Genomic DNA, 12326 nt, shown 5'->3' with positions numbered 1-12326 from the left:
ACTCGCTTTGCAAGTGAGAGACCTGAGTTCAATTCCAGGCAGGGCGAAACCTTGGGCAAGTTTCCTTACTCCACACGCCTAAAAGTAATCCCTCCAAAAAAGAAAAAACAATAATTAAATTGGTCATTTTCAATCTACGACTGTTTGTGGGACATTGCTGTGCGCAATTGGCTGCCGCGTTCGCCCACAAATATACAGTCAATTCACTTTACAGTGTGTTCTGTGAAGCGCTTTGGGACGTCCTCCCGACGTGAAAAGCGCTATATCAAATGCAAGGATTATTATTATTATTATTATTATTATTGAATTCGATCCTCTGGGGGATGGGAAGCCAGTGGAGGGGAGCGAGGGTGGGAGTGATGTTGGCGCGAAGCCTTGTGTGGGACAATACACGAGTTGCAGAGTTCTGAATGACCTGCAGTGTGGAAGGAGGGCCGGGAAGGCCGCGAGGAGAGAGTTCCCATAGTCCAGCCTTGAGGTGATCAAGGCGTGGACCAGAGTTTCAGCAGCGTGAGGGGTGAGGTTGTGTCGTCGTCTGGTGATGGAAGGCGGTGCCAGTTGTGGCGCGGACATGAGGGAGAAAGGAAAGCTCAGAGTCGAACAGAACCCCGAGGTTCCTGATGGCTTTGAGAGGTGGAGAGTGCAGCCTTGGTAGATTTGGGTGTCATCCGCATACATGTGGAAGTTAACCCATGTCTGCGGATGATGTCACCACAGGGGGAGCATATAGAGGGTGAAGAGGAGGGGACCGAGGACAGAGCCTTGAGGGACACCGCACGGGGGCTGGAGGAAAAAACATTTGTGGAGACAAAGTGAAGATGGTGGGAGAGGTACGACCTAAACCACTGACGGACAGGGCCTTGAAGGTTGAGGTGGGAGGACAAGCGGTGGAGGAGGACAGCATGGTCGACCGTATCGAATGCTGCCGACAGGTCGAGGAGGACGTGGAGGCAGAGAGAGCCCTGGTCACAGATGATCAGGATGTCATTGGTGACCTTGACCAGGGCAGTTTCTGTGCTATGGGCATCACGGAAACACGACTGAAGGCTTCGAATAATGAATGGGTGGAGAGGAAAGAGCGCCGCTGGGAGGCGACAACTCCTTCCAGGACCTTGGACAGGAAGGGAAGGTTGGAGATGGGCCGGTAGCTTGATAGCTGCGACGCATCAAGGGAGGGTTTATTCAAGGTGGTAGTGATGGTGGCAGTTTTTAAGGGAATGGGAACGGAGCCAGAGGAGAGGGACAGGTTGACGATGTCTGTGATATGTGGGGCAACGAGGTGGAGCTGGGAGATAAGGAGTGGATTGGGGATGGGTTCAAGGGAGAGATGTTGCTTTTCTGGGACAGGATGAGTTTGGTGACAGAGGGTGGGGAAATGGGTACGAAAGTGTGTCGGGGAGGATTGGTAGGAGTCGGAGTGTGGGAGGTAGGGGGTGGGGGGTGGGTGGATGTTGGAGGGGAAGTGACCGCGGAGCGAATTCCCTTGATTTTGGATTGAAGGAAATTCAGCATCTCCTCGCAGTGAAGGTTGCAGGAGATGACCTGCGCGCGGTGGCGGGGGGCGCGGAGAAGTCGGGATGTGGTAGAAAACAGTAGCCTGGGGTTGTTCTTCACCTCCTGGATTATCCTGGAGAAGAAGGACGAATTGGCCGAGGCTACAGTGGAGCGGTAGATTTTGAGGAGGTCCGGCCAGATTTGTCGGTGTACCGATAGGCCAGATTTGACGCAGGTGCGTTCAACGGCTCGCACCTGGCTCTTCAGTGAGCGGAGGTGGCTGGTGAACCAGGGGGAGGAGCGAGAGTAGGAGACAGTACGGGAGGTGATAGGGGCAAGAGTGTCAAGTGTGGAGGAGAGGTTGTTGTGGAGGAGGGTGAGAGCAGAAGAGGGGTCGGTGAGGGTTGAACGCCAGCGGGAGAGGAGTTCAGAGGACTCAAACGCAGCGGTTATGGATTGTGGGGCTAACTTCTTCCAGGGGCGGTAGAAGATGGTGGTGGATCTGGTGGAGGTGGGGAGGAGGGTGGAGGTGGTAAAGGAGATGAAGTGGTGGTCGGAGACAGCCTTGTCGGTAATAGTGACATCCGAGACACTGAAGCCCCGGGTCATCATCAAGTCGAGCGGGTGGCCGTGACTGTGAGTGGGGGAGTTGATATGGAGGGAGAGGTTGAGCGAGGAGAGCAGGGAAGAGAAGTCTGAGGAGATGGAGCAGGAGGGATTGAAGTGCAGTTTGAAGTCGCCCAGGATGATGAGGCGATCAGAGCAGAGGCAGAGAGATGTGAGAAGTGTCGAAATATCGAAGATGAAGTTGGGAGAGATTTTAAGGGGCCGGTAGAGGAGGAGGATTTTGAGCGAGAGGAAGGACGGGTGGGAGAGTGTGAGGTTCGAAAGAGGGGAAAGAGCCAGAGGCATAGGGGAATGGGGTAAGTGGCGTCCTTGAGATAAGGGCTATACCACCGCCTCGGCGGTTGAGGCGAGATGATGTGCGATGTAGCCGGTTCGTGTGACCTCCGTGAGGGGGAAGGTGTCACCTGAGGTGAGCCAGGTTTCCGTTAAGGCCATGATGTCAATGCTCTCATCAAGGATGAGATCGTTGATGACCAGGGCGTTGCTACAGAGGGAGCGGACGTTTTGTAGTCCGATGTGGATGGAACGGTTGACAGAAGGGTATGTGGGGAGGGAGGGGGTTCCAGGTTGGGAAGCAGGGGTGGGGGAAACGCGGTAAGGGATGAGAGGTTGGCTCCCCGGGTCCGGGGTGGCTGGCGAGTGTGGTGGGGAATGGGGCAGTCGGTGTGGCTGCTGCTGGACAGCCAACGCCGAGTGCCGCGGTGAGCCCGGCGGAGGGTTCCCAGGCTGGAACAGAGGGAGGTTGCGGGAGGGTCAAGTGGGGATAGAAGGCGAGAGTGGCGGAGAGAGAGGAGGAGAGAGCGGGAGAGAGGAAGATGGAGGAGGGTTTGGGGGTAGAGAGGAGGGAGGGAGGGGGCTCGGGGCCTCGGGTCAAAGCCGCTCCCCTTGTGATACCGTCTGAGTGAGGGAGACGGTGGCGCCCATGTTAGTAAAGGAAGGCAGTGTGGCTGTTTGGGTGTGTAAAGCACTCGCTTTGCAAGCGGGACACGTGAGCTCAATTTCAGGCCGGTCAGGGCGAAACCTTGGGCAAGTTTCCTTACTCCACACAGAGCCTAATAATAATCCCTCCAAAAAAACAGAAAACAAAAATAAATTGGTCATTTTCAATCCACGACTGTTTGTGGGACATCGCTGTACGCAATTGGCTGCCGCGTTCGCCCACAAATATACAGTCACTTCTCTTTCCAGCGTGTTCTGTGAAGCGCTTTGGGACGTCCTCCCGACGTGAAAAGCGCTAAATCAAATGCAAGGATTATTATTATTATAAAGGTGTGTTTTACCTGCTGAGCCCTCGGGGTGCGGGGGTGGAGGGGGAGGACCTCAGCTCAACATCACCCGGAACTTAGCATTTTTCTCCATCTTCAAAATGGAATCATCATATCACTTTCCGGGGGTAATAATCGCTTCGGAATAATAATAGTAATAATAATTTGGTCACTTCAACCCCCGGCTGTTTGTGGACGCGTCGCTGGGCGCCATCGGCTGTCGCGTTTCACACACACACACTGACTGCTCTCACACACATTGACTGCTCTCTCTCACACAGACACACACACTGACTGCTCTCTCACACACATTGACTGCTCTCTCTCACACAGACACACACACTGACTGCTCTCTCACACACACACTCACACACACTGACGGCTCTCCGCCACACATACACTGACAGCTCTCTCTCTCAAACACACACACACACTGACTGTTCTGTCTCACACACACACACACTGAGTGCTCTCACACACACACACACTGACTGTTCTCTCTCACACACACGCACACACTGACTGCTCTCACACACACACACACTGACTGCTCTCACACACACACACACACTGACTGCTTTCACACACACACACTGACTGCTCTCTCACACACACACTGACTGCTCTCTCACACACATGCACACACTGACTGCTCTCTCTCTCACACACACACACACTGACTGCTCTCTCTCTCACACACACACACACACACTGACTTCCCTCTCTCTCTCGCACACACACACACACACACTGACTGCTCTCTCTTACACACACTTACTAACTGCTCTCCTACACACACACACTGCTCTCCCCCCACACACACACACTGACAGCTCTCACACAACACACTGACTGCTCTCTCTCTCACACACACACACACACACACGCACACTAACTGCTCTCACACACACACTGATTGCTCTCTCACACACACACACACACACACACACACACTGACTGCTCTCAAACACACACACACACACTGACTGCTCTCACACACACATACACACACACACACTGACTGCTTTCACACACACACACACTGACTGCTTTCACACACACACACTGACTGCTCTCACACATACATTGACTGCTCTCTCTCACACAGACACACACACAGACTGCTCTCTCTCACACACACACACACTGACTGCTCTCTCACAGACACACACTGACTGCTCTCTAACACACACACACACACACTGACTGCTCTCCCCCACTCACACACTGACTGCTCTCTCTCTCTCACACACACACTGACTGCTCTCACACACACACACTGACGGCTCTCACACACACACAAACTGACTGCTCTCACACACACTCACTGACTACTCCCACACACACGTACACACACACACTTACTAACTGCTCTCCTACACACACACACTGCTCCCCCCCACACACACATACACACATACTGACTGCTCTCACTCACTGACTGCTCTCACACACACACTCACACACTGACTGCTCTCAAACACACACACACTGACTGCTTTCACACACACACACACACACACTGACTGTTCTCTCTCTCACACACACACTGACTGCTCTCACACACACACACAGTGACTGCTCTCACACAAACACACACTGACTGCTTTCACACACACACACACTGACTGCTCTCTCACACACACACACACACTGACTGCTCTCTCACACACAAACACAAACTGACTGCTCTCTCTCACACATTGACTGCTCTCTCTCACACAGACACACACACTGACTGCTCTCTCACACACACACTCACACACACTGACGGCTCTCCCCCACACATACACTGACAGCTCTCTCTCTCAAACACACACACACACTGACTGTTCTGTCTCACACACACACACACACACACACACTGAGTGCTCTCACACACACACACACTGACTGTTCTCTCTCACACACACACACACACTGACTGCTCTCACACACACACACACTGACTGCTCTCACACACACACACACACTGACTGCTTTCACACACACACACTGACTGCTCTCTCACACACACACTGACTGCTCTCTCACACACATGCACACACTGACTGCTCTCTCTCACACACACACACACTGACTGCTCTCTCTCACACACACACACACACACACTGACTTCCCTCTCTCTCTCGCACACACACACACACACACACTGACTGCTCTCTCTTACACACACTTACTAACTGCTCTCCTACACACACACACTGCTCTCCCCCCCACACACACACACTGACAGCTCTCACACAACACACTGACTGCTCTCTCTCTCACACACACACACACACGCACACTAACTGCTCTCACACACACACTGATTGCTCTCTCACACCACACACACACACACACTGACTGCTCTCAAACACACACACACACACTGACTGCTCTCACACACACATACACACACACACACTGACTGCTTTCACACACACACACACTGACTGCTTTCACACACACACACTGACTGCTCTCACACATACATTGACTGCTCTCTCTCACACAGACACACACACAGACTGCTCTCTCTCACACACACACACACTGACTGCTCTCTCACAGACACACACTGACTGCTCTCTAACACACACACACACACTGACTGCTCTCCCCCACTCACACACTGACTGCTCTCTCTCTCACACACACACTGACTGCTCTCACACACACACAAACTGACTGCTCTCACACACACTCACTGACTACTCCCACACACACGTACACACACACACTTACTAACTGCTCTCCTACACACACACACTGCTCCCCCCCCACACACATACACACATACTGACTGCTCTCACTCACTGACTGCTCTCACACACACACTCACACACTGACTGCTCTCAAACACACACACACTGACTGCTTTCACACACACACACACACACACTGACTGTTCTCTCTCTCTCACACACACACACTGACTGCTCTCACACACACACACAGTGACTGCTCTCACACAAACACACACTGACTGCTTTCACACACACACACACTGACTGCTCTCTCACACACACTGACTGCTCTCTCACACACAAACACAAACTGACTGCTCTCTCTCACACACACACACTGACTGCTCTCTCTCTCACACACACACACACTGACTGCTCTCTCTCTCACACACACACACACACTGACTTCCCTCTCTCTCTCTCTCACACACACACACTGACTGCTCTCCTGCACACACACACTGCTCTCCCCCCCCACACACACACATACTGACTGCTCTCACACGCACACACTGACTGCTCTCACACACACACACACACTAACTGCTCTCACACACACACACTGACTGCTCTCTCACACACACACACACACACTGACTGCTCTCACACACACATACACACACACACTGACTGCTCTCTCACACACAGACTGCTCTCTCTCACACACACACACACTGACTGCTCTCTCTCTCACACACTCACACACACTGACTTCCCTCTCTCTCTCTCTCTCTCACACACACACACACTGACTGCTCTCTCACACACACACACTAACTCCCCCCCCTCTCTCTCTCACACACACACACACACAGACTGCTCTCTCTCACACAGACACACTGACTGCTCTCCCACACACACACACACTGACTTCCCTCTCTCTCTCTCACACACACACTAACTTCTCTCCCACACACACACATACTGACTTCTCTCTCTCACACACACTGACTGCTCTCTCTCACACACACATTGACTGCTCTCTCTCTCACACACACACGCTGACTGCTCTCATTCTCTCTCACGCACAATAACTGTTCTCTCTGACACACGCACACATTTTGACAGCTCACTCCCTCTCCCGCAAACCCACTGACTGATCCCTCTCCTTTTCATTCACACACACGGTCTGCAATCTCACTCTCTCACACACACGAACACTCGGACTGATCTCTCTCTCAGGATCTCACACACAAACACTGACGACTGAGGCACAGAGAGAGAGAGACAGCGAGAGACGGAGACGAAGTGAGACAACGAAAGAGAGAGCCTGAAATAGGGAGACGGAAATATATAAACTGAGAGTGACTGACAGAGAGAGAGAGAGAGACTGTGAGAGAAAATGCATCAGTTGTGGTCGCTTACAGCAGTTTAGCAGTGACTGAGGGTCGGGGCTCTCCAGCCGCCCGCACGCCCGTAGGCGGTGTGTGTCAATAACGGTCCCCAGAGCAGAGATGGGAGAGGAATCAGGATCAACATCTTTAATAATCAGTCACTACAGTGTCCAGAATATATTCCATATTACACAGACTGTGTGGACACTCACTGCCTCAGTCAAAAAGGGAGAATTGCACTCTCAGCTCAGCTCTGATTCCCCGCAGTGACTTCAGCTGATTCTCTCCGTCTGAACTGAACTCATTCCCCCTCAGCCTGAAACACATTAAACAGGAAATAAACCCACGGGATAATGGTACAAACTGTAAACTGTTCGTGCCGCAGTTTAATACATAAATAAATCCCTTCAAACTGTTCCCATTCTGATACACAGCCCTTTCTCTGTGTGTTGATCACATTAAACACTGACACAAACACTCACCTGATCCTCTCCAGACTGGTGCAGGTCTGTATGAGGCGGCGGAGAGCGGGGACAGAGCCGTCTGTGAAGGAGTTACACTCCAGGCCCAGGATCCTCAGTGTGCGGTTTGTACTGAGAGCGGAGACCAGATCATCAGTGCAGCCATCGGTCAGTCTGTTGCTGTCCAACCTGGAGATCAGAGACACAGAGACATGACAGGGATCAAAGTAAACACAGTGGGTATAACCCACTGTTACTCACAGTTTGTTTGTTGCCGGACAGGTTGTAAGGTCGCACACCCACACTAACACACACATGCAGCCACACACACACATACAAACACACATGCACGCACACACACACTAACTCACAAACACACATAGACAGACACAGACACACATAGATTAATAAACAAACACAAACAGCTCACAACCAAACCACACGCACACATACAGGAACATACATATACAAAGACACACACCACACAACTATGCACACACAAACACACACACAATTATACACACAAACACACTTACAGTCACACAAAAACACAGATGCACAAACACACACAAACACCATCGCACACACACAAGCACACACGTGCACCCAAATACACACAAGCAAACACACAAGCACACACAAAACAGACGCGTAGAAACATATACACAAAGAAACACACTGACGCACACAAACACACAGACACGCAAACACACACCAACACACAATCACACACACAACCAAACACACAAGTACACACACACGCACCCAGAAACAGACACACATTCGTACACATACACAAACATACAAATGAAGAAGCTCACTCAGACCCAAGTGCACCCATGATACACACACAATCACAAACAAACGCACAGACGTAAACAAACAAAGTCACACACAAACTTACATATAAAGACACAGGAGCAATCACACAAGCACACGCACAAACACACGCAAAGGCACACAAACACGCAAGCACAAAGAAGCACCCAAAAACACACACAAGCACAAACATATACAAAAACAAATACATGTACATAACAATAATAATCCTTCCATTTGATGTAGCGATTTTCGCTATATCACACAAACAAACAAACACACACACAGAAACACACACACACAAATATACACAAACACACACACTAACAAACACAAACATAGACACAAACACTCACACACAAACAAACAAACGGAAACAATCTCAGGTACACCCACAATCACACACACAAACACAAACACAGAGAAGCACAATCACACACACAAACAAACACAGACACACAAAAATACATACACACAGAAAAGCGAAAACAAACACACAAACATATACGGAAACAAACACACAAACACAAGCACACACATATATAATCACACACACAAACAAACACAGACCACATTGAAATACAAGCGCAAAAACACATGCACATATACACAAATGTGCACATACGCACAAATACATACAAACGCACACAATCACAATCGAACACACAAACACAAATGCACAAAGACACATACACATCGCACACAAATACAAACACAGATGCACAAACTGAAACATACGCACACAGGGACGCACATAGAAACACACACGCACACCCAAACACACACAAGCACACACAAAAGCACACTCAGAATCAAACACAAATACACACAGACACGCAGACACACAAACACACTTACACACAGACAAACACATGACACAGAGAAATACACGCACAGACACACATACACAAAGCACACAGACACACAAACACACAGACACGAAAACGCAAGCGAAAAACAAACATACACAACCAGACATACACAAACACACACTCAAATACACAAAAAAGCGTACGGAAAAACACACACATAAACACATGTACAAAGAAAGACAGACACACGCAAACAAACAACAACAAGATTCCATTCCAACAAACACGCAAACACACACAAAAAACGCAAACACACACAACCAAGTACACACAAACACACAAGTATACACAACTGCACAAAACCACACACACACAAAAACACACAAGCATAAACACAAACAAGCTTGCCCACGCATGCGCAGACACATATACGCACACAAACGCGCACCACAACTGCACACACAAGCAAACGCACACACAAACATACACAAAAACACACACGAGTACATGCACAAACACACAAACAAGCACACACGCAAATACACACAAACACAGACAAGCAGACAAAACAAACACGCATAGACAAACATACACCCACAAATAAATACACACACAGAAATGCACACATAGACGCACACTCGAATACATACACACAAACAACAACACACAAACAAACATACACAAACTAACACAGGCGCACACGCAAATACAAGCACACACGCAAACACAAACACACAATCGCACAAACACACACATAAAAACAAACAAACACACACGAAACACACACAGATAAACACGCACACAGAGGAACATACAGACACACAAACACGCACATGCAATACACACACCGATAAATTCAATCACATAAGCCCAGAAACACACGCAATCACAAACAGACACAAGCATACACAAACATACGCAAACACACACAAAAATACACACGCACGCGCACACAATTACACACACATAGAAACACAGAAACAAATAAATACACACACAAGCACACACAACCACCCACATACATGCACAAACACGTACACACAAACAAACACACACAGAAGCACACAAACATTCACAAAAATACTTACAAACTCACACACACAAAATCACACACAAGCAAGCATACGCGCTCAAGCACGCACACCAAACACTGACACAAGCACACAGAAACATATACAAAATCACACACAGACCCACACACACAAATAAACGCACATACACACAAACACACAAAATCACACACAAACACACACATGCGAACATACCTTTGCAAACACAAACACACACAATGGCAAACACACACACACACAAAAACACAGAAACACACACACACAGAAACGCAAACACAAAGACACACACAGAAATACATAGCGAAACACATAGAAACACACAAAGGTCACAGACAAACACTCAATAAAAGACACAAACAAACACAAAAACACAGAATCCAGCACAAATACACACAAAAGTGCACACACACACAAACAAATGCAAACAAGCAGACAAATGCACACAGACAAACACACACAGAGACACACACATACTCAGAAAAACATTCACAAAAACACACCCAGGGATACATGCACAAAAACGCACACACATACACACAAATACATACAAACACCCACAAAGGCACTCACAAAAACACACATAGGCACATATATACAGACATACGCACACATACACACACACAAACACGTACCGACACACACAGACATACAAACACACATACACACACTCAGCCACACATACAAAAAACACACACACACAAAGACACACACAGACACGCGCACACACTGAAACACACACACACCGATTAATATATGTTGAGAGTTTGATGTAAACGATGGTTTGTGGCCTCACACTGACACACCGATTCCTGTTACAATATTCAGCCGCACTGAAGACAGTCACAATAAACACATTGAGATATTGGAGTCATTCAGACTCTGGAGACACAGTGCGTTACTTACCACAGTCTTTGTATTTTACACTCCGGGTTCCTCAGAGCCTCACACAGTCGCTTCACTCCACAATCTCCCAGATTATTATTATTCAGGTTCAGCTCCGTCAGTGAGTGGTTTGTGCTGAGAGCGGAGGTCAGATCCTCGGTACAATCAGCTGTCAGATTGTTACTGTCCAACCTGGAGATCAGAGACACAGAGACATAACAGGGATCAGAGTAAACACAGTGTGTGTCACCCACTGTCACTCACAGTTTGTTTGATGCCGGACAGGTTGTAGGGGTGCGACACACACACACACACAATCACACACACACACACAAAACACACGCACACACACACCAGCAAACACACATAGCAGACAAACACACAGACAAAGATACACATTTACTCTCACACAAACAAACACACAAACAACCGAACACATGATCCACAGACAAATAAACAGACACGGACACACACACAGACACACACAGAAATACAAAAATACACACAGAAACACACACAGCAAAATACATACACTCTCACGCACACAAACAAACACACAAACATACACACAACAACATACAGACGCCCACACAGAGACACACATACAAAATTACACACACGCACACATGCACACAAACACACAGAAACAAACACACAAACACACGCATACACGCACAAAAAATTGCGTGAACATGTACACAAACAGATACCCAAATACACATTCAGAAACACACAAACAAACATTAACATAAAAAACTCACAAACACGCACACACGTGCGCACACAAGCAAACATAACGCACACAATCACACACACACACAAAAGCATAC

General features: G+C 48.7%; 1 long non-coding RNA gene across 2 annotated transcripts; it reads right to left on the bottom strand.

Moving 5' to 3' along the window:
- Nucleotides 1–3353: 3353 nt before the first annotated feature.
- On the bottom strand, nucleotides 3354–11547 carry LOC103173814. Of its 2 annotated transcripts, none has more exons than XR_006085928.1 (3): nucleotides 7935–8235; nucleotides 7484–7768; nucleotides 3354–3524 (listed from the first exon to the last, which is right to left on the bottom strand). It is a non-coding gene; the product is annotated as an uncharacterized LOC103173814 (long non-coding RNA). The 2 variants fall into 2 exon arrangements; XR_006085929.1 differs by lacking the exon at nucleotides 3354–3524 and adding an exon at nucleotides 11518–11547 and having other exon boundaries at nucleotides 7314–7768; nucleotides 7935–8102.
- Nucleotides 11548–12326: the final 779 nt, after the last annotated feature.

This window comes from Callorhinchus milii, unplaced genomic scaffold, assembly GCF_018977255.1.
Source record: "Callorhinchus milii isolate IMCB2004 unplaced genomic scaffold, IMCB_Cmil_1.0 Scaffold61, whole genome shotgun sequence".
Taxonomy (NCBI): Eukaryota; Metazoa; Chordata; class Chondrichthyes; order Chimaeriformes; family Callorhinchidae; genus Callorhinchus; species Callorhinchus milii.
The sequence above is the reverse complement of the archived record's forward strand: the minus strand, read 5'-3'. Positions and strand labels throughout refer to the sequence as shown.